The sequence below is a fragment of the Macaca mulatta genome, chromosome 4 (genome assembly GCF_049350105.2).
Source record: "Macaca mulatta isolate MMU2019108-1 chromosome 4, T2T-MMU8v2.0, whole genome shotgun sequence".
Taxonomy (NCBI): Eukaryota; Metazoa; Chordata; class Mammalia; order Primates; family Cercopithecidae; genus Macaca; species Macaca mulatta.
In genome coordinates, this window is record NC_133409.1 from 95,793,766 (window position 1) to 95,818,684 (window position 24,919).

At 38.7% G+C, this 24,919-nt stretch overlaps 1 protein-coding gene across 13 annotated transcripts in view; it reads left to right on the forward strand.

Moving 5' to 3' along the window:
• Positions 1 to 24,919, forward strand: part of BACH2 (BTB domain and CNC homolog 2) — a 367,290-nt gene that overhangs the window by 112,736 nt on the left and 229,635 nt on the right. The gene's annotated exons all lie outside the window — the stretch shown is intronic.

The window sequence follows — 24,919 nt, forward strand, 5'->3', positions numbered from 1 at the left end:
CTGGGCTGGAGCTTACCCCTTGTGTTAGGAAGAGTTGCCTCATCATCCCTGAAGCCATTTCTTTCATGAAGCTTCATCTGGTCCTCCACTTCCCCCTGGTCATCGTCTTACCACTTCTGTTTCTTGTGGAGCATCAGAGTAGAAAGTCCAGTCTGGATGAGTGGCAGGAAAGGAGCAGTGAAGGGGTGGAGAGAGGAAGGTTAGGCAGAGAGGTGAGTGAGATTGCAACAACTATTGATGAGGTTCAGAATCTTTCTGTTACCTCTGCCAAATCTTACCTTTTTTTCTCCAAAAGTGATTTTTATTCTCTTTCATTGGTCTTCCTTGTATGCAGGAATCTGAAGAGGAAATATTCACAATAATAGCATGAGGAAGGAGGGCCCTAGATAAAGAGGAGATGTTAAAATTGCATTTACTCTAGTTACAAGTGTCTCCACTGAGCATGTTTCAGTAGTTAATCAGAGCTTTCTTGCCTGGCACTTTTTAAAATGATACCATTATCTGGCTTGCTATTTCAGCAGTTCCAGGAATACCTTGCCTGTGGGTCAGGGTACTTGGTTTCACATAAACAACTCATAAGAACCCTTTATAATTTCAGAAAGACAGGCAAGAAAAGAAATAGCTATAGAAGTTATGTGGACAAAAAATAAATTGGCAACATTCCTCACCTAACATAGACACTGGGAAAAGACGTCCTTTGCCACCTCTCCTGGTTAAATGTTGTTTATTGTTTCCCTTCAGACCACACTGAATTTAGTTCCTTGGTAGACTAAGGCACCTTTGAAATTCCAGTGGGAGATCATGAAGTACATGCCTAATTGCTTCATGGATGATATGAAGTCTTGGAATGAAATCCACCCATTACTCATTAACTAACTCAGCTTAGTAAACCTTGACAGCTAACAGAACCCAGTCAAACATCCTTGATTACCAGCAGCTCACAGAGCCTGGGGAGTAGATCAGGAAGAATGGTAGAGTAGAATGAGTTATTCCAGTAACATCAGCTTCATCTGTTTGAACTTCTCTTCCTGAAATCTGAGGGTGACAGAAATAGATTTGCCAAATGCTTTTCCTGCTTTCACTGGTGGCAGTACGAACAAATAAATGAGCATTTTCTTAATTGGGACACTATTCACAGTTATTGACAAGCATAATCAGTTTTTGTTAAAACTTTTTGTCTGGCTTAAATCTATGCTAGATATTAAGGGAATAAATGTTATTAGGCATGTTAGAATTTCACAGATCACACTTCTCACAGCAGGAACCTACAGCCAGTCAACAGTTTTACTGGCTGTATGGTATGTATGGACATTTGGTCAAGGCATAAACTCGGTTACTATCTACTGCAAAATCAGTGTAAACATAATGGTAAATCTGGTTGATTGATTTGCTTTCTGCTCCATACAACAAACCAGGTAATATCTCTGAAAGCAAATACATTCTAAGTTGTATATAAATATCAGTCATTATTATTTCAGTAGATAATGTCACACTGAGGAGGTAAAGGTTGGTCTGAATTAGTAAAGAGGCCTTCCGTGCACACACACAACACACAACACACATCTCTCACATTCCACCTGTGATTTCACACTGAATGCCAGCATTTGAGAGGGAGTGAGGGGATTTTCACTTTGTTTTATAAAAATGAAAACATTATGTGGCGTGTTCTCAAAATGTTAGTGCAGTTTTAAGTTCAAAATGTCAAAGGTATAATTACTATACCCAGGTAACCTGCACATGTGCCCCCTGAATCTAAAATAAAAATTGAAATTATTAAAAGAAGAATTATTATTCCCATAAACTTATGAAAGAACTTTTCATAGCTTGTCCTGCTGTTGCTGAGTTGGGGAAAGGCAAGAGTGAAGATCCGCTTGTGTGAGTTGTAGCCTCTTTCCTGGTAGTGATTTAGTTCATATTATTTAAAAGCAAAGGATTCTTGGCCTTTTGCATGGAAGACTGCATGTTCGTTTGCCTCAGTGTTGGACCTATCACTTATTTATCTCGTGAATTAATATGTTCTCAATCTCACAGTTTCGTGAAACCAATGTTTAATTGAAGGCTATGATGTGCCAAGCACCATGCTGGCCACTGGAACAAGGTGAGAGTGAGACCACACTCTTGAGGTCTCCAGTGGAAGATCAGTCCCTAAACCCATAATCAAAGCCTCAGTGAGCACTGCTAAGAGAAGCCTATCCTGATCCTTGAGGGCTTCACGCAGAGGGTGAAGCAGTTCTACCTGGACAAGGTAGGAAATCCTTGACAGAGAAGGTGATATTTGAGCTGCAACTTCAAGAATATGGAAGGGTTTTCCCAGCAGAGGAAAAAAATGAAAGACATTCCAAATAGAAGGAACAGTATGTGACATGTGATGAGCCTGAAGGAAAAAAGCATACCACATGTTCAGGGACTGACAAGGTGTTTCCATTTTTAATTTACTTGAGAGAGAGAGACAAAAAAAAAAAGTGTCTTTGATTCAGAGAAGAACAAATCAATAAGAGTTACATAGCAGTAGTGATTAAAATTATGTATCTGTGCAACAGAGGGTTGCTATCAGCAACCAAAAGCCTCATGGGTCAGTTAACATGTCTACAGCATCTACCATGCTATCATGCTCCAGCCCAGAAGTGAGAGATTCAAAGGATGATTGGTTGTTTTGAAAGCATCTCCTGAGATTGACAAGTGATGATCAGGAGCTCCGTGCTGGAGAGGCCAATTGCAGGGCTAGTGAGTCCTGCCTGTGAGTCCATAACCATCCTAAATCACAGTGTAATCCTTCAGGGCTCAGACTGCAGAGTCAGAGAGACTTAGGTACAAGTTCTGGTTCTTCTGCCATTAGCTCAGTATGGGACTTGAGGCAAGTTTCTTTCCTTTCTTAAAAAACAAAATAATAATAATAAGCCTGGGCAACAAAGTGAGACTCTGTGTCTACAATCAATGAATCAATCAATCAGTCAGTAGCCAGGCATGGTGGTGCTATAGCTGGTCCCAGCTACTCAAGAGGCTGAGGTTAGAGGATTGCTTGAGCCCAGAAGATCGAGGCTGCAGTGAGCTATGAGTGTACCAGTGCAGTTGTAGCTCACTGCACTGCAGTTTGGGCAACAGAGTAAGACTCTGTCTCTAATAAAGTTTAAACATGTAATATTATATAGCTATACAATACAAATGATTTTATATAGGTGCATACCTGTGATAATAGCATATACACTTTTTGGTTCCCCATTTTTTTTAAAAACACTTTTCCTCTTTTGTCTGGATCACTCTCCTCCTCTTTTCCCCCTTCTCCCATTTTAACTGCACACATAGCCTTCCATTTTTCCCCGATTTATATAAATGTACAGTCATACACACACACACACACACACACACACACACACACACACCCCACAGTGGGAGTGGGGGAATTATTTTGTTTTTAAAAAATGAAAACATGTTATAGCGTGCTCACAAAGTGTTAATGCGTTAAAACCACAAGATACCACCTTACCCCAGCCAGAATGGCTATTATGAAAAAGTCAAAAAACAATAGGTATTGATGTGCATATGGTGAAAAGGGAGCACTTACACACTACTGGTGGGAATGTAAATTGGTACACCCTCTGTGGAAAACAATATGGAGATTTCTCAAAGAACTAAAAGTAGATCCGCAATTCAACCCAGCAATCCCACTACTGCATATCTACTCAAAGAAGAAGTCATTATATAAAAAAGACACCTGCAGGTGTGTGTTTATTGCAGCACAGTTCACAATTGCAAAGATACAGGTTCAACCTAAGTGCCCATGAAATAATGAGTGGATAAAATGTGAGGAGTGTGTGTGTGTGCGCGTGTGTGTGTGTAATACACACAATTCCATTTCATTCTGTTTTATGACTGAGTAGTAGTCCATGGTGTGTAAATAGAATGCATTGCATTCCATTGGACTGGTGTGTATTCCACACTACAAATTGCATTCACACAGTGTGGAATACTACTCAGCCATGAAAAAGAATGAAATAATGTCTTTGCAGCAACTTGGATGGAACTGGAGGCCATTATTCTGAGTGAAGTAATTCAGGAATTGAAAGCTAAATACCACATGTTCTCGCTTGTAAGCAGGAGCTAAGCTATGGGTACACAAAGGCATACAGAGTGATGTAATGGACATTGGAGACTCAAGAGGAGGAGGTTGAGAGGCAGTTGAGGTATGAAAAAACTACCTGTTGGGCACAGTGTACACTACTTGGGTGACAGGTACATTAAAATCCCAGGATTTACCACTATGCAGTTTATTCATGTAACCAAAAACAGTAGTACTCCTAAAGCTATTGAAATAGAATAATTATTAGTGCAGTTTTAAGTTCATAATTTTAGAGGTATAATTGCTATAAACTTATAATAGAAACATTTAAACATTTAGCTATTTATATTTGTTTTATACTTATTTAACTTTGGAATTTTGAATAATAAATTTTGCTCTTAGTTTTTTGTGCATAATAGTTTTTATATTGATTTTAATAGGTGACATCAATATTTTTAAAAGTTAAATTTTTATTTTTCATCTATTGTTTCTTGAATGTGTGTAGCATTTATACTTCTGAAATTATTAAAGTTTAAAATGCACTAAGACTTTTAGAACTTCCTGTTAAGCATTCTTTTTGTTATGTTTTGTTCTTCTCAGAAAACTGTGTTGAAATCTCTTTGTTCAATTGATAAAGCTCTAGAACATTCTTTTTAATGAGTACATAATATTCCAATGGGGTCACTATTAGAATTTTTTATTCTACAATTTCCCTACTGATGGGTATTTACCTTGGTCTCAGTTTTTATGGCCGTTGTCAACACTGAAGTCATAAACATCTTTGTATTTGTTCTTAGTTACAGTACTATTAGTTCTATGGCATTGGTTCCCAGGAGTGGGATTGCAGGATTAAAGAGTAAATGTAATTTTTAAAAATTTAATAGATGACACTATAAATGGCTTCAGTTAATTAATCATAATACCTTAGATTTTAGATTCATTGAAAAGAACATTCACATGCATTATTTCTTTGATGCTCACAGTAACCGTTGAGGTAGGTAGAGTGGATATTATTCCCATTTTACTGGTGAGAAGATGGAGGCACAAGATGCTTCATAGTTTCTAAGAGTTACGCAGTTAGAAAGAGCTTCACTCCAGTCCAGAACTAAGCCTTATCCTCAGTAAGCTCCATACAGTCTTTCTTTACCTACATTTTTTGTTTTGGTAGATCAGTTAGAAGAAAACCTTCCAAATCCATCGAGTTAAGAAAAAGAAACGTACCTTTGATTATGCCACCAGGAGGGGGCAGTAGTTGAAATACATTTATTTTTCTAAGTATTAGTACCCCAGCCCCTTTTAAGCACTGTATCTTTGTTTCTTTGATTTGTAATGTCTTAATATTAGTTTTAGGTTACTTGTTTGATCATTGAAATCTTCATTACGAGAGACGGATACATTTCATTAGTGATCAATTTCTTCCCATTTTTTAAAAAAATGTATAGAAATACACACTAGAGTCTCCCAAGGGTTGTAATGCACATTGTTTCTTTGGTTCCCTTAAAGAACTCCTTCACATATTCTGAGTCTGACTGACTGTTCAAATGCCACTTTTGCAAACTTAATGGCTATGTGATTTGGGGCAGTTCATGCAGTGCTCAGTTTCCTCATCTGTGAAAGGGGAAGAATGTACCTGCCTCCTAAGTATATTTTAACGAGTCATCAAAAATGTAAACCATTTAGCACAGCACATATCTCAGAGCACAGGCTCAGTACATGCATGTGCATATGTGGGCCCCTGTGGAACCAGACTAACACTGCTGATAGTAACATGTTGAGTCCAGCCGTGTCTCCCAGGAACACACTGGGTGGGATGTATTTCTTAAATACTTTGCGTCTGTACCATTGCCAAAATGCCATCAAGCTCCTCTGCATTTTGTGCCCAAAGCAAGTATTGATGCAGCACAGCTCCTTAAATAAAAGTGAAATTATAGGAAGTCTCATGGCATTTCTGGGTACTTTTTTTTGAGTGACAAGTGTTTAAACCACAGTGAATACTTTGGTTCCTGCAAGGGTTTGATCGAGAGGAACAGCAAAAAGAAATTTAGTTTCTCTTCCTCCAAGTGAACATTGTTTTCTTAGCTGTCTTTTTTGGGAGTTGGGAAGGAGTGGTTACTGAAAACCAATAGTGTGTGTAAATAGGAGCGAGCAGTACAGTTAGCGTTTACTCACTATTGCTAGTAGACAAGCCCCAGAAATGGGCTCAGGAGACATCTGGGAACAAACAGATTTTTTTCCCTTCAAATATGTTAAGAATCTTTTTGTTTCTAGTGGGAACAGCTGTAGGATTCAGCTGTTTGTTTGTAATCTGATGTCTGAGTGACGGATGATGTTGAAGATGTAGTATGCTAATATACAAAATGTCATCTTAGGTAATACTGAGGTGGTGAGGGAAGTGGAATGAAGCTGGGAAATTCAGAGTTACAGATGACATTTCATTCTCTCCGAGGTTTGTGAAAAGGCCACAGCAAACTTTGCATTTCCCCAGGAAGGAGGGTGGAGGTTTGCTTGGTATCACACCCTGCACATTATTTAAACACTAGCTTGTTCATTTTCTCTTCTGTGAATAGCAGTTATAGAAAGCGTGTTTCTGGCTGACTTCATCCTAGTTCCCTGCTATGTTGGTCTGCAGCACTTGGGAACAGGGAGAGTCCAGGTACCTGCTCTGGACTGAGGACAAAAGTGGACATTTTCTTGACCAGAAGTGACTTCTGGCATCCTTTGTTCAGATGCAATTTTTCAGTGAGGGAAGAGATGTGTCAAGGCCAATATCTGGAAAGAGTACCTAGATTTATGATCCACAGTACCTTCTTACCAGCTTTAGAAGGCCTTAAGAGTGAGGATATGACATGGGATCTGTTAAGGATGCCGCTTCCTCCCTGAGGAAAGTGAAGTCGAGAAAGCCTGCGACAGCCCAGAGTTGAGGTGAATCAGTGGCAGAACTGGAAAACCCATGTCCTAATGCCTCCTCTAGCATCCTGCATAAGCTTCACAGCCTTCAACCCAGGGCGTAAGTTGGGGGAGATTTCTTAACGATCCGATCCACATTTTGTGTATTACCTTTCACCAGAGGCCTAAGGAGCTAAGGCAATGGCGTCAGAGACCCAAGTCCTAATCGGGATTCTACCGTGTACTAACTGGAAGGTCCTGGGGATGTTAACCCCAAAATCTCAGTTTCCTCGTTTGTAAAAATGAGGTAATTATAAATAGTTCATTGAGTTATTGTGGGAACTCATGTCATAACATTTGAAAAGCTTAGTATGGGGCTGTTATCAGGTAGGTGCTCAATAGATGATAGTTTTTTTTATGGGCCAGGTGCTACGCTACCCACTGGAAATACAAAGAAAAAATAAGATACCATCCCTGCCCTCAAGTAGTCTGCAGTATAGTTGGGAAGACAGACATACATGTGAATAAAATAGTGTGCATTGAATATAATGAGAGCAGCAAGGTGGTCCATAAAGAGAGTAGACTGCAGTCGTTTGAGAAGGCTTCAGAATGAAGTGTTGCACAGATTTTTTTTTAACTTATTTTTATTATTATACTTTAAGTTCTAGGGTACATGTGCACAACGTGCAGGTTTGTTACATATGTATACTTGTGCCATGTTGGTGTGCTGCACCCATCAACTCGTCAGCACCCCTCAACTCGTCATTTATATCAGGTATAACTCCCAATGCCATCCCTCCCCTCTACCCCCTCCCTATAATAGGCCCAGGTGTGTGATGTTCCCCTTCCCGAGTCCAAGTGATCTCATTGTTCAGTTCCCACCTATGAGTGAGAACATGCGGTGTTTGGTTTTCTGTTCTTGTGATAGTTTGCTGAGAATGATGGTTTCCAGCTGCATCCATGTCCCTGCAAAGGACACAAACTCATCCTTTTTTATGGCTGCATAGTATTCCATGAAAGAATGAAGTGTTTCACAGATTTTTGAAGATGAATAATAGTATTAAGGCAGGCAAGAATTCTTCCTTTCAGGAGAAGAAAAGAATACATAACATGCTAATATCTGGATCCGTGAAATAATATTTTAGTATTAACATATTAAATTAACATATTAACACAGAGTTGCAGTTGGTTTACAGTGCTGTGGTCTAAAGTCTCCAGACAGAGAAGCCAGAAGGATGACAGAAAGGAGGACAATCTAAGTGACTTGGAGGCTACTCTGGGTGGATGTGGGTCAATACTGAAAGGTTTTTAGGCTGGGAAGTAATATGGTGATATTTGTGTTCTACAAAGATTACTCTGTGGCTACGTGAAGGATGAACTAGAGGAGGCGGGAGCAGGAGGGCTGGTAAGACATAATGAGGGCATTGATCTATCTTGGGCGATTGGACTCTTGTCACCAAAACTGATTTGGAAGTGATGATGTTGAGCAGTTCTGACGCTTGTAGACAAAGTGGAAGGAGGTAAGGATGGGTGGGGATACACACACATTTTTTGGGTGACGGCCCCTCTTTTCTGCCCCTACATCCCTCACCTCCAGTGTGTCATTTCCCTGATCTGCTTCAACCTGCAGATCTGTCTAATGGGCACCTCACTTGGGGATTGGTTCCCATACCAGCACGAAGCTTATAAATTCCTGTGTTAGGCACCTGAAGGGCTGGTTGAGGTTGTCCATGCACCAAGAGGTGCCTCAGAGCTGCCCCTTCCCAGTGTGCACTTTCCACAGCTATCTCCTGTTTTTCGACCACTGAACTCTCAAACCCTCAGTATTTGCATGTTCTTGTTTCCTGTAAATTTGCCCCCTCCTTCACTAATCTCTGCTCGCCCTGAGCTCCAGAATTGTCATGCCCGGAGACCTTGGTTAACATCTGAAACTCCTGGTTTGCTATGGGTTTTAAGAATGTACATGTTGGATGTGTTAAGATCAGTGCGGCCACTGAGGGGGAAATGAGAACAGGGCTTGGAAGAAAGAAATTTGTTATAGTCACAGGTCCCATAGAGGGGTGTCACCACATGCTCCGCAGGCCAAAAGGGAAAACACCCGTTTTAGTCAGGAGACAGAGCGCAGGAGCCAGGGGAGAGCTTGGACCAGCCACGGCCTTTATTGGAGTTTCCAAGGGAAAGGCAAGGCAGGGCAGGGTTAACAGTTTATAATTGCTAGTTGAAGTAATTTGGTCAGGCTCCAAGCTTTCTGGGTGGTCCCTGCTTGCTTGGTACCTGGCTGTGGCATAGTAAAGGCAGAGGAATATTGTCTCCGAGGGCCAGATAGAGGAGGGATGGCTCTGGATTGGTTAATTTTCTTGTCAAAGGCATGCTACCAGCCGGGCTCTTTGTTATCTCTAAGAACTGGCTAGCCCTGAAAGAAACAGCTTCTCTCCAGCCAGAAAGGTAGTTTTAAGATGTTAAAATATCTAATATGCAGAAAATACAAAATATGTAAAATACATAATGATACCTTCTGTTCTTAGTCAACCTGCCTGCCTGTTTATTGATCTGAGATCTGATTCCCAACCCCTAGTCGCTCACCCCCACCGCCGAGAATTTTGAAAAATTCTCTTTCAAAAGAAGGGATTAGGTTTTTTCCACCAAAAAGTTGTTTTTAGTATAAGAAGTCAAGCCTTTTTGACATTTCTTATTAATTAATATTCTTTTCTTCCCATTTAATTGTTCATTTGTTGTTTTTCTTCTCTCTTATACAGGCAGTTCTGAAAACAAAATGGCTTTATTATCTACCTTTAAAACCTACCAAGAGAGTTTCTTATGATTTCAGTGTAATAGGAAAGCCATTGTATAAATGAGAACTCTCAACTTTCCTAGAATAAGGAATAAGAAAAAATAATAAATGTTAATTTCAAAACTTAGATATAGAAAAAGAACTTCCTAAATGCCTGTATTTTCTGACTTGAAGTAACATTGACTTTAAAATGCATTTCTAACAAAGTTCACTCAGGTTCATTTACTTCTTTAGATTATGAAGTATATCATGCGTGTGGAAGGGAATATATAACATGTAGATACACTTTAAAGGATTAAATAAAACATCCACATTTCTGCTGCTCATCTGAAGAACATTATCACTGCTACTGAAACCCTTATGTACCTCTCTCCTATTGTTTTCTCCTCTCCCTAACTACTTTCCTGGATTTTGAGTTACTTACTCTCTTGTTTGTTTGCTTTTTTCTTTTCAGTTTTACCACATATGTACCACATATAGTTTTACCATATATATACACCAAAGCAATATACTATCTTATTTTAACTTTTATGTAATAGAATCATACTGATTATTTTGTGACTTGCTCCCCACAAAGCACCATATTCTGAGTTTCATCCATGTTGACCTGTGTAACTTTAGTTCATTCATTTTCATTGCTATAGAATATTTTATTGTGTTTATTATACTATAGTTTATTTAGCTATTCCACTGTTGAAGGGTCCTGCATTTTATCATGTATACGGAAACTTTATTGGCTTCCTTATTAATAAAAGTAATTTGTAGATTCTTTATATCATTTACAAGTAATGATAGTTTTTTTTTCCCTTTCTAATCCATAAAATGTTAATTCTTTTTTCTAGTCTTACTGAACTGGCAAGAATCTCCACTGTTAAATTAAAATAGTGATACATAAAACTTTAACTTTTCATTTACATTATAAAATATGGTATTTGTTGTAGGGTTGCTTTGTGATATCCTTTATCCAGTTCAGGAAGTTTCCTTCTATTCTTTGTTTTAATCATGAATGATGAGTGTTGTATTTTATTGAATGCTTTTTCTGTATTCTTTGAGGTAATCATATATTCTTTCATCTAGTGAATAACACTGATTGATATTGAAGCAACCTTGAATTATGGAATAACCCAAATTTAGGCACGTTATTTTTCTTTGTAAATTATTTGATTTGAATTACTAATTACTAATATTTTGTTTAGGATTTTTGCATTTATATTCACAAATGAGACTGTCTTATGGTTAGTTTCTCCTTGAGGTTCTTTTATTTTTGGGTTTATATATTTTTAAAGATACATTATTAGGAATCTATTATTATTTGGAATTAGATATTTCTATCAATATGTGATGGCCCTTTTTATCTCTTTGCCTAAAATTAATTGTGTATGGGTTTAATTTAGCTAACCAGGTTGCTGGGTTATTATTTGCCTACACACTTCTTCCCCCAACCTCCTTTTTTCAAAGACACAAAAGGCTTTAGATTTGTGCTTTGTAAATCACAAAATTGGAATTTGTCTTTCTTACTAGCTTTATTAAGTTATGATTTTCATATAAGCAAACTCACATACTTTAAGTGTACAGTCTGATGAATTTTGGCAGGTGTGTATAGTCATGTAACCACTACCACAATAAAGCTATAGATATTTCCGTCATGCCAGAAAGTTCCTCATGCTCTTTTGCTATCAGTTTCTTTCCCTCACATCTGGCATTAGGAAACTACTGATCTTACTTTTTATCACTATATTATTTTGTCTTTTCCAGAAAGTCATACAAATGAAATCATACAGTATGTAGGCTTTTGTGTTTGGCTTCTTTCACTTAGTATAATGCCTTTGAGATTCATTTATGCTGTTACACGTATCAGAGTTTCATTCCCTTATACTACTTCTGTATCATTTCATTGTATGGATATACCACAGTATTGTGTTTTTTTTGTTTTGTTTGTTTGTTTGTTTTTAGCTATTCACAAGCTGATGGACATTTGGGTCATTTCCAGTTTTTTCAACTATTATGGATAACGTTGCTATGAACATTCACATACAAGTCTTTGTGTGGACATATGTTGTCTATTTTTTAATTCAATCAGTCTTTGTCTTTTAACCAGAATATTTAGTTGATGTATGTTGTTTAGCAGATTATGCTAATTATCGATTGCACTAACGCATTTATATTCATTTTGACCATATTATTTTTTGTTATTTGTCCTACTTTTCCTGAGCTTTATTTTTTCTTTATTGCCTTCATTTGGATTTTGTTTTTGTTTTTTTTAAATATAGTTCCGTGGTGTTTCTTCTACTAATTTAACAGTTGTACACACCATTCTCTTTTTTCCACGTTTACCCTAGAGATGTTGGCATCCTATGTAACTTACTGAAGTGTTACACTAAACAGTATTCATTCTTTTCCCAAACAGTTCAGTAATCTTAGAGTTCTTTAATTTGGATCATTCTTTTTCAGCCTAACATGCCATTGTTATTTGGTTTATAGTTTTATCTTATTTTTTATATTACACATTATTACAATTTGTATATATAGTAACAGTTGTTTTATATACCCTAGTTAAATATAGTCATATATTTACTATTTTCTTTTCTCACCATTCCTCCTTTTTTCTCAGATCATTGCTGTTTTCTGAAGCATGTCCTTTAGAAGTACCTTTAATGAATGTTTTTGGAAGTAAACTTTCTTATTTTTTGTTTGATTGAAAATGTCTTTTATTCATGCCTTGTTTATGAAAGGTAGTTTTGCTAGGTATACACTTCTATATTCAGTATTATTTTCTTTCAATGTTTTAAAGACATTTTTCCCAGATTTCCCCCAGAGCCTTTTTTTTATGATGGTCTTCTACAGTTTTACCAGGCTTTGTCTGGGTGGGCATTTCTTTTATTTAACATCCTTGGGATGCATTTGGCTTTCTAAATTTGATGATCACTAGTTCTGAAAAATCTCAGAAAAAAAATTATTTTGATTGCTGCCTTTCCGACATTGTCTGTCTTTTCCTTCACATGCTGCCCTTTACATCTCTAAATATTTCTTTTATATTTTCCTTCTGTATAAGGTTATATATAATTTTTTTTTCTTTTTTTTTTTTTTTGAGATGGAATCTTGCTGTCACCCAGGCTGTAGTGCAATGGCATGATCTTGGGTCACTGCAACCTTCGCCTCCCAGGTTCAAGCGATTCTCCTGCCTCAGCCTCCCAAGTAGCTGGGATTACAGGCACATGCCACCACGCCCAGCTAATTTTTGTATTTTTATTAGAGGTGGGGTTTGCCAGCGTTGGTCAGGCTGGTCTCAAACTCCTGACCTCGTGATCCACCCGCCTTGCCCTCCCAGCGTGCTGGAATTACAGGTGTGAGCCACCGTGCCTGGCCATATAATTTCTTAAACATAAGATTATATTTTTCATTTTTGTATGAGATTATGTACAATTTCTTTATATCTGTTTACCAAAGTACTCATTCCTACTTCAGCTGCATCTATTTTTGTATTGAACTTACTCATTGAGTCTCTGAATATAATTATTATATTTTCATTTCTAGAAGTTATTTTTGGCTGTTTCTTAAATTCGCCTCGTCATTTTTGAAATCTTCCTTTTTCATATTTTAAGATCCTGTTTACTTTTTTAAAAATATTAAACACATCTATTTTATATCTGTATTCAATACATTCAATAACTAAAGCCTTTGATTATTTCATTCTGCCGTTTGTTTTTTCTCATTCATGTTCATGACAGCTTGACTCTTTGTTTTGTGATTTTTTATTGTGAACTCAGTTACTTGGAGTTCTTATGAAAATCTCTTGAAACTTAGATTTAACATTCATTATTCTAGAGAGGCTTTGTATTTGCTTCTGCTATGTGCTTGTAGTCATTTCCAACTCAGGGCTGTTTACGCTATTTGGATTTGGAAAGGGCACGTGGATATGTAATTTCTGGGCTTTGTTTTTGGTTTTTGTGATTTTTTTTTTTTTTTTTTTTTTTTGAGACGGAGTCTTGCTCTGTCGCCCAGCCTGGAATGCAGTGGCATGATCTTGGCTCGCTGCAAGCTCCGCCTCCTGGGTTCACACCATTCTCCTGCCTCAGCCTCCTGAATAGCTGGGACTACAGGCGCCTGTCACCACACCGGCTAATTTTTTGTACTTTTTTAGTAGAGACATTGTTTCACCATATTAGCCAGGATGGTCTCCCTCTCCTGATCTCATGATCCACCTGCCTCGGCCTCCCAAAGTGCTAGGATTACAGGCGTGAGCCACCACACTCGGCCCCCCCCTGCCTTTTTTTTTTTTTTTTGAGACAGAGTCTCACTTTGTCATCCAAGTTGGAGTGCAGTGGTGAGATTTCAGCTCACTGCAACCTCCACATCCTGGGTTCAAGCAATTCTCCTGGCTCGGCCTCCTGACTAGCTGAGACTACAGGTGCACACTACCACACCTGGCTAATTTTTTTTTATATTTTTAGTAGAGATGGGGTTTCATCATGTTGGCCAGGCTGGTCTCCAACTCCTGACCTCAAGCCTCCCAAAGTGCTGGGATTACAGGCGTGAGCCACTGCACCCAGCCTGGGCTTTGTATTTTTTGAGGAAACTTTCTTCTTTTTTCTCCTCTCCCATCACCATGACTTACTCTGTCTTCTATTTCTGGGAAGATTTTTTTCTTTTTAATTTACCCGCTGAGGATTTCGTCTTTCAAGGGTATTGGCTTTGACCTTCCTGTGTGGATATTAGGCTGTCCCTTTGTCTCTTAATATCCCCATCAGGGATTGACTTATGCAGGACTTACCTACTTACTTCCTAGGTTCTAATTTTCTTGTCATTTTCAACTTCTAACAATTGCTGTTACTTTCTTGCTGCTTAGCCATATCTTTAAAAATGTTTTGAATACTCAGCATTTTTAAGCATTCCACATGAATTTGCCATACTTGACAGTCAGAAGTCCTCTTTATTTGAAAGTTGAAACATTTTCCTGGAAGAGGAGCAATAGTAAATTAGTTAGATCCTTGTCATTCATGGATTTCACTACAGTCAAAAAGTTAAGTTTACATTACAGTAGAGTCATATTTTTACCTACAAAAAAGTAGTATTTGGTTTGTATGAATATTGTTCAAGAGTTTGTCTTTTTTTCTTTGGTCTTCTAAAATGGAATTACAAAAGGTCTTTAAGAATCAGTCACTCATTTACTGACTTTTCAACAAATACTTGTTGAGCCCCTACATTTTAGGTGCTGGGGACAAGATGTATCAGTGATTAAAGCAGACAAAAATCCTTGCTCCTACTGAGCTTACATTCTGGTTGGAGGAGATGGACAGTTAACAAGATAAATAGGTAAAGTGTATAGTATGTTGAAAGGTGATAAGTGCTGAGGGAACACTTGGGCAGATAAAGGAGAATTGGGAGCTGTTCTCATTATTCTTCTTTTTAAAAAAATTTTATCCCAATAATAAACAATATTATTTATTTTTTAAAGAAGATATTTTAAAAGTAAGAGCCATGTTAATTGAAGTTTATGCAGAAAGTTCCTTTAAATATTCTACTACAGCATTATTATTAAACTTGTAAATGTTAAGTTGCAATTGATGTGTACATTTGTAGAAGTTTCTAAATTAGGGGAAAAAAAGTTTTATGATTCCTTGGGCACTTGTTTAGTAAGAAAGTAAATGAATAGAAATATTGATCACAATAGAACTTCAACTACATGATGCCAAAACTTTTTTAAAAATCCTCAGGTTTTAAAAATAGCATGAAACTGGAAAATGTTTTTTTTCTGCCCACCAGTTCCCACAAAGGCAAAAACAAACAAAATATCCAGCAACAACTGACTATCAAAGGGGGCTAAATATCTGTTAGACTTAACTCACTAGGCTGGTTCTGAAAGTCTCAATTGGTGAAGGTATAAAAGCCCATTCATTTCTTTAGTGCAAAAACTGACAAACAGGGCAAAAGTAACCAGAGGGAACAAAGAGAGCAGTGGAGACCTTTAAAGACGGCAGCAGTGGACACCAGGGTGCAAAGCAGCAGGCACTGTTTTAAAAGGAGCACCGTTAATCCAGAGACTAAAGCTCTGCAGACCAAGAGCAAAGCACCATTTATAGCTCAGTTCCCACGAGGGCATGACCATGCTCTATTACAAGCACATCAGCTGAGGGACAGAGAGTCTATTATTAAACAATTGTAGTGGCTACCCGCAGGAAGTGGGGTGAATGTCTAGGTTAGTGTCCTGACACCAGTGACTTCATTGATCCAACCTGTGCAAGTATCAGGGAGGGGCTCAGAATAGGAGGAATTGTTGCAGAACGTTATTCGTGAGGGAGTTTTTCATCATTAAGGCATCATCCAAGACTCCATTTTTACTGTTGTTTATGCTTAGACAGTAAAAAATTGGGGAGAATATCCATCTTCTTGTAAAGATAAAGAACTCTGAAAAATACATAAATCACTTTAGTGGTTTTTTCTAATTGTAAAAAATAACAGATGTTTATTGGGAAAAAGTTCAGAAAATCTTTTTTTTAATCACCAGTAACCCAAGAGAAAGCAACTGTTAACATCTTGTTATATACCTGCAGTTCCCAAACTGTGTGCCAAGATGCTCTGGGGCACCACAGCAAATTCTGGGTGCAGCTCTAGGGTTGGCACAGATACTTTCCATCATTAAGGGAAACATTGTACAACACTCTGCCAACTATTAGCTGGAGATAGTTCACAGTTTCAGCATTAGATCACACTACATTCCTTTTGATGACATCATATCTTTACAAAACTGAGTTTTCAGTGATTGCTGAGTGTTTAGTGATAAAAAGTGTATCACATGAAAACCAGTGTGGAACAGGAAGTAAGGGTAGTGGTGTCCAGTGATTCCAAGATTTAAAGGTATGCAGTGCCCAACAGGTGTATACATTCTATAAACAAGTTACAACAAAGTTACTTAAGGAAATAGTAGTTTTCATTTATGTGTGTTATTTTTTTCAACTGCTAAGTCATTCTGACATAAATAGTTATTACGTTGTTTGGATCTAACTACTTAACAGACAGCTCTATTAGGTATTTGTTTAGGCCTGGAGGCATTGTGAAAAATTACTGAGACTCTTAAGGGCTTCCAGAATCATTTGGGAACCTCTAATACAGATCCTTTCAGACCTTCCCCTATATACAACCACACGTATTTTTGAAACCTGTTGTTTTCTTTGGGCTAACAATATATCGTGGAAATCTTCGCATGTCAATAATGTGTGGATCATTATTTTAAAATTTTAATAGCAGAATAGTTTTCCATTGTTTGAATTTCCATGTTTTTTAACCAATCCTCTAATGTTAGAGGTTTAGTGAAACTTTGCTTTTATGCCCTATTGCACCGGCTGGAGTACAGTGGCGTGATCATGAATCCCTGCAGCCTCTACCTCCTGGGCTCAAGCAGTCCTCTGGCCTCAGGCTTCCATGTAGCTGGTACTATAGGCACCACCACACCCGACTAATTTTTCTATTTTTTATAGAGCTGGGTCTCACTATGTTGCCCAGGCTAGTCCCAAACTCCTGGGCTCAAGTGATTCTCCCACCTTGGCCTCCCAAAGTACTGAGATTACAGACGTGCAGCACCGCACCAGGCCTACTTTACTTTTATAATCAGCGATGTGTTCAGCCTCTTTGCACATCCTCTTTGTTTATATAGCCAGTGACTCCTTAGGCTAGATTCCTAGAAAGTGATTTTCTAGGTCAAAGAATATGTACTTTTTAATGACTTTGATATCCATGTGTAAAATACAGGGAGAGAGAGCCCAATTATCTTTTCAAAGAGATTACACTAATTTCTTTTAACCAACAGTTTACAAGCCTACCTCAGCAAAAAGAAGTGAAACATTGGAGAACTCCCAAACATCTAAACTCAGATTTGTGAACTGGCCAAGCATGTCTCTCTCTCTGAATCACTGAATAAAGTGAATGCCAGTGAGAAAGCTGGGGAAATGTGTACTGTCCAGGAGCGCCTGGGAGCCCTTACAGATGAAGCTCCAGCTGAAGTCAGAGGTAGCTGATAGCAGGCTGGGCACGGTGGCTCACGCCTATAACCCCAACATTTTGGGAACCAAGGCAGGTGGATCACTTGAGGTCAGGAGTTTGAGACCAGCCTGGCCAACATGGTAAAACCCCATCTCTACTAAAAATACAAAAAATTACCCGGGCACGGTGGTGGGTGCCTGCAATCCCCAGCTACTCGGGAGGCTGAAGCAGGAGAATTGCCTGAACCCAGGAGGCAAAGGTTGCAGTGAGCTGAGATCGGCCATTGCACTCCAGCCTGGGCAACAAGAATCAGACTCCGTCTCAAAAAATAACAGAAAAAAAGAGGTAGCTGATAGCAACATCCAAAATGACACCCACTTAGGGAATAGGAAAACCATTTGCGAGGAAACTTCTCCAGGCTTCGTTCACTAACTAGTTTTTTAAAACATTTTACTCCCCCCAAAGTCATGCTTTACCACATAGCTTCACTCTACCTCTGTGAGGAAGAGGCAAATGATACAAATAGGAACTGACATCAGGAATTTTTTGAGAGGACAAATTTCAGAGTACTGGGAGGGTCAGACAGACTCCTTCTTGTTCCATGGTCCACAGCACATAAATTCTTATCTGTGACCAAATACCTAGCACATTTTGATCTACATTCAATTTGTACACATGAGTTGGTGTCTTCAATTATAAGTTATTAAGGAAAAAGTATATTATGTGTCTTAGAATGTGATCATGGAAACACAGAAATGTGGTACATCTTAGAAATATTTCCATTTTAAGAAAACTTTGGAGCCCTTCAACTCTCTGGGAAACTAAGCTGTATAGAACGCCTCATTCCCAAAGTATCCTGAATGGATAAAATTTGGCTGTAATTTCACAGCGTGGTAATGTATGTTACCTTTTTCTTTTTACAATGAAGATATCTTCTGCCTTTAATCTTGATTTAAAATATTTTTAAATCAATTTTATAATTTTATATAATAGTCTAGATTAGTGCTTTTTGAAAAATCAGGGCTTAGCTGCTTCTGAAAAGGCGAACGTACTCTTAGGGATCCACATTTGACTTTTTTCCAAATTCAGATAAAAATTAGTGGGACAGGATGTTAAGCAGGATAACTCTACTTAAAGCAGAAAATCTTAAAAATTTTGGTGTAGATAATTAAATCTGTGTTGTAAATACTCATCACTTCATTGTTTTTACCTGCCTTCCATACATAGAACCAAGAAGCTATATTCATTTATATCAGAGGAGAAGTAAAAGACGCCACTGTGGTCTGTTTATCAATCAGTTGCTGCAGAGAGGGCCTTTGCCCCTTTGTGTAGAAGGAGAATGTCTGAGCTGTTGGAAGTCTTCATGTGACTCTCTACTGCCACAAGATATTTTCTTTTAAATCTCTGCTAGAGAATTCTACCAGTCTGGTGTGTTTGTGTGTGTCATCTTTAGAGAAGTTGATTGTATTAAGAGAGGGGTGAGTTTCTGCCTTTATCTGAGACTGGTACACTTAGGAAAAATAATATTTTCAGGAACTTAGGAAAATTTGAAGGCCATATCAGTTATTTTTATTTGAGTAGCAAAGTTCTCTTTATCATCTTTAAAAAACCAACTACAAGTCCACTTTCAGAGCACTGGACGTGTTTACAGATTTCGGAGACACGCCAGAGTGTGTAGTATAATTACTTACTCCTCATCTGTCGTGCCCAGAGCAGTGTTCCTTCAAGATAAAAGAATGGGCAGCATCAGAGATGTCTGGGTAGTTCCTTCACCCCTGGGTTTTAAATTCAGAAAATCATGATCATTCTTTGCTTGCTTGTCCTTAGAAAATTAAAGTGCATGTGAGTAGACAAATCTCTGGTGTCTGAATTTTTTGTTTTTCTTTTATTTTCTATTTTTTTGAAACAGGGTTCTTGCTCTTGTGACCAGGCTGGAATGTAGTGGCATGATCACAGCTCACGGCAGCCCCAACCTCCTGAGCTCAAGTGATCCTCCCACCTCAGCCTCCCAAGCAGCTGGGACCACAGGTGTGTGCCACCATGCCCAGCTAAGTTTTAAAAAAAATTTTGCAGCAACAAGGTCTCACTAGGTTGCCCAGACTGGTCTTGAACTCCTGGGCTCAAGCAGTCCTCCTGCCTTGGCCTCCCAAAGCACTGGGATTACAGGCATGAGCCACCACACCTGGCCCTGGTCTCTGAATTATTTGTGATAATCAGGAACTTTCTTTTAACCCACACCATTTTAATTATATATTCACCGAAAAAACAAATTATCTGATAGATAAGAGCACTAGTAATTTAAATAAATATAGTCCTGTCCGCATTGACTTATTCAACAAACATTTATAGAACTCCATCAATTTATAAACATTGTCCATGCACAAGACAATATGGTTCCTGCCCTTAAGAAGTGTGATACAGTTGGGAAGCTTTCAAGAAAGCCAGTGTCTGAAAATCATGAAGAAGCTCTAGGGTGGAGTCTGAAGACATCCTCTGGAGCAGCGTTGTTGGGTCCAGCTCAGAGCTCGGAGAAGCTTCTCTGAGGAGCTCCTGCTCAGTCTGAATCTTAAAGGTTGGGTAGAAGTCAGAGTACTAGTAGCCATGAAATCCAAATAATCTGGCCAGAGGTTCTACTTCTTTTGGTATGCATTTTCAGACCTATAACTACCGTTGAGATTCTAGATGGTACCGTTCCCTATTTGCATGGTGCCTTCACATGGTTCCAGAGCCATGCATCCTATCTGTGGTTGGCATTGACATTGTGATCCACTGGCCGTTACCTGTTACAGGTTGCAATGGAAAGGTAGGATGTTAAGCATTCTGAGATGCTAAGCATTCTGATACTTTTTTCCCCAGAATAATGCCAACTGATGGTGCCAGGCCTGTATTACCTAGATTTAACTTGATTGGTTTTTAAGTGAGACCTTGAATGACTTTCTAATCAGTTGCTTAAATATGCCTAATCATGATGCTTTGTATACTCACACATGCAAATAAGCACATGTGTACTTTATTGTTTATATTTATTTAAAATAAATTCTGATGTTAGTCATCTGTGATTTGGGGCAAATCATGAATAGTGATATCAGTATTACCATTTGTAAGATGTGGTTAAGAGTAGCTGTAATTTACCTAACAGGGATTAAATACTTAATGTTTGTAAAGTGCTGTGTTTCATTAGAAAAAATATCATTATTATGGTCATTAATATGATTTGCAAATCATTAGTACCAATCACAGATAATACACCTGCAAAACTCATCACATTTCTATACAAACCACAGTTTAGATAGCTTTAACTTTTTTTAATCCCAAACTTTAATTGCCGAGTTTTTTGGGACACAGTGCCTAAAAGTATATCTTTTTTTTTTTTTTTTTCCCCTTCCAGTTAGGTCTGTCCCATTGTAAAAGGGCTGTGTAATGATTTGGCCTCTTTAAGGGCAAAAATCCTTTCTTTTTTTTCTTTTTCTTTTTTTTTTTTTTTTGAGATGGAGTCTTGTCTGTTGCCAGGCTGGAGTGCAGTGGGGCGATCTCAGCTCACTGCAACCTCCACCTCCCGGGTTCAAGCGATTCCCCTGCCTCAGCCTCCAGAATAGCTGGTACTGCAAGCACATGTCACCACACCCAGCTAATTGTTTTATTTTAGTAGAGATGGGGTTTCACCATGTTGGCCAGGATGATCTCGATCTCCTGACCTCATGATCCACCCGCCTCGGCCTCCCAAAGTGCTGGGATTACAGGCGTGAGCCACTGTGCCTGGCCCAAAAATCCTTTCATAAAAACCATAAGTGGTTTGAGTCAAGACTCCAACTTAGATGTCGTCTCCCTGGGTTTCTTTTGTCTCAAGAGAGACCAAGTCTGAAGAACCATATAGTCTGATCGAAAATTGTGTGGCCTTTTTGGAATGCTTTACAGAAGTTTCTAATTAAGAAGTGGTGTTTGTCTTAGGTATACAGACACTGTTTTTGAAAAGTCTGCAGTACAAAATTCCCATTTAGTTTATTTTTAGCTTGAGTCTACTCTGCTCGTAAAAATAAAACTATTTTTGTACGTGCTGCTTCTAGTACTTAGATCCACATTTTAAAAGAATTCCCAGAAAATAGTCCATAGCGATAACTGTGTGCAGTGACCAGATCGTTACGGAATTGTGTTTTAAACAAGTGTTATGGTGGCTGCATTTTAGCTGCATCACAGGATCCAGCTCACATGATTCCTGCCCCCGACAGCCCACACATACACATACACAAAGGGCCTCATCCCCGCCTTGCTTACTTAGAGTAAGTACTTGGCTTATCTAATGTCTGTATTTGTCCAGTGTGCATGTGCTGACTGTCCTTTGTGTATTGTCCAAGGCCTCACGTGCACAGAGAGATACTGAATACATGTCTGTGATGATGGTTCCCCCTAAGAGACGATGGACTGCTCTTTTAGGGAGTTGTGTGTTTCTATGGTAACTCCCTTTTGAAAACTTCAATTTTATCCACATATATTTTGCAGATACTGAAAGCAAGCTTATGTTGAATTTAGAGAAGCTTTAAGTTTTGAAGAGGAAACTGCAGCTTATCAGCAGATGTCAAGAGCATACATACTTTGAAAGCTCGTTGAAAAAAAAATGATGATTCCTTTTGTGCTTGACACTTACCAAAGACCAATGTTCCATTCAGATAATCTTTTATTGTCGGTTTTTTATGCTCCTTAGGGTAAAAGTCACAAATATATACACAGTTTGATAAAATTCAAAAGGAACAAAATAAGCACTATTCCTCCTTTGGCCTGTCTCCGCCTCTTTCCCATCCCCAGTTTTGTACAGTACAATGTCACTAGCTTATTGAATTAAATTTACTTTAATCATCCATTTCCTTTTCTCCCAGTTACTACAATAGCTATGGGCTCTCAGTTAGCCAGCTACGTCTGATCTAGAGAAAATAGGTTATGTCCCTATTTTGAAAAGAGGACTCTCTCCATGGCCCAATGCTTTGTGTTTTTAATAGTTAGAATTCTGGAAGAGATGTGCACTTCCTTCCCAAGCAATAAAATATATGTATAGTGACCATTTCTTAATTCTCTAGAGAATGCAGACAAAGTGATTTGTGAGGTCTGTGAGGTCTGCATATATAAGAGTTTTCCTTTGCTTTTAGTTGCCTTATTTTACTTTTAGGATGTTTTGTTTCTTTTTTTATACTTCGTGTATTTTCACTCTTTTCCCTTTCTTTCTGAAACACATGTTCAGTTTTCTTAAAATCAAATCAGCTGTGCCGTGGATACTGTGTTTGGCTTTTTCCACATGTGTTAATTGTTCTGTGGCTTGTTTTGTTTACTGTTTTTGCAGACCTGATTTGCCATGGTCCATGCCTTTGATTCTACTAGACCACGTAGTTGATTTCCCAGTAGGGAAAAGATTCTGCTGTCTTACCCAGTAATTAGTTATCTCATTTCAAAAGAGACAAGTTTCTCTGAGAGGACTTTGTCACACGTTAAATGTCTGCTTTGGAAGATAGAGCCCATTTAGTTACTTGCCCATCCATGTGGTAAAAGAAATGCATAATTAGTCACCGTGGAAATTAAGTATTTGAAGGGCAGAAGATGGTTAATGCGACTATTTGTACTGAGCTATTGAGAGATTATGATGTAGTTTATTAGTGCTAAGAAATCAGAGTAAGAGATGGTATTTTTCGCCCCATGAGGAAGTGGCAGTGTTGTTTATTTCTGAAGCATGCTTTCATTTGCTGAGAGAGGACTTTGTGGCACTTTCCCTTGAATAGTTTTGTGTAACCTTCTCTTGCTGTGTGAGCAAGTGCCTCCCCTCTCCAAGAAGACACAGAAGGAGAGTGAGTTCTGCCATCTCCATATTGTTACCTCCCTAGAATAGGAGAGGGAAGTAAATGGTGGGCTCTGCTCTGTGCTCCTGGGTCTTTTTCCATCCCCCAGCTCAACTACCCATCTCTTGTTACTTACTACACATCATGAAGCCCCTGCCCAGGCCCCTGATCCTGTTCAACCCCATCTCAAAGCCACACTCTTCCTGATGTCCCTTTCCTAGCTTGGCCTCTTTAATTGTCTCCTTCCTCTCCCAATCAGTTATGACTGTGTGACTTCATCTTTCAACCCCACTCCTGGGTCTACCTGTGCCTTGCCTCCCACTCCTATCCACCCACCTTTCTTCTCGATGAGATAGTGTAAGTGAAACGGCTAGAAGTATGCATTTTGCAAGGAAGGGGAATGGCCATTTGATACTCACACTACATTGTGCACCAGGGCGTTTTAGAGCTTTCGTTTGTGTAAAACTTATGTGAATAAACAGTCTAATATTTTTAAAATTTAAAAAGATGTTTGTTAATCCTATCTTTTGTTGTATACAACTCACATGGACTGGCTCCTGCCTACCTCTTTAGCTCCATCTTGCTCCGAGCTCACCCTCACTGTCTTCCATCTGGGTACAGTTTTTGAATGTGCCATACCCATCCTTCCACTTGGCCACTGCTTGTGCTCCCTTTGTCTAAAATGTTTCTCCGTGCCCCTTCCCCAGCAGCTCCATATCCCTTCGTCAGGGAGGCATCACCTCCTCGTCAGTTACGCTTTCATGATACCACATATCTTTCCAACATTTCACTTAATACAGTTGAAATTTTATCTTTGTTTGTATAATTATTTCATTAATGTCTGCCTTCCTCATTATTGTTTATGGGCAGGCAGTTCCTGGTCTCTGTGTTTCTAGTGATCAGCATAGGAGTGGATATATAGTAGGTGTTCAATGCATACCTTTCGAATGACCATCTGTGGATATCTCCAGGGACTCACTCAATGGCCATTAGCCCCTTTCTTGCTGGTACAACCCTGATTTGGTTGAAGTATTTCCTCTCCTCTAAGTGGCCATCTGCTCGGGCAGCTGGTCCCAGCCCCAGTTCCTGATCCAGTGGGTGAATTTTGTGTTAGATATACAAGATCTGGTCATCAGCTTGGCCCATGCATAGCGGAATGGGTTTTCCTGGAACCTAGAAAATAGGACTGAAAGATGGAAAGAACCCAGGCCCTCGAGGATATGGTAAGCTGTGGGCTAAACCAGTCCTGGGATGGCTTTACTTCCAGGCAACTTAGTCGTGTAAAATAATAAATTTCCTTATTGTTTAGGTCAATTCAAAGTTTTTTGCTTCTGAAAATAATCTGATGCAGAATAACATGAGTGAATGAATAAAGTAACAACCCAATCT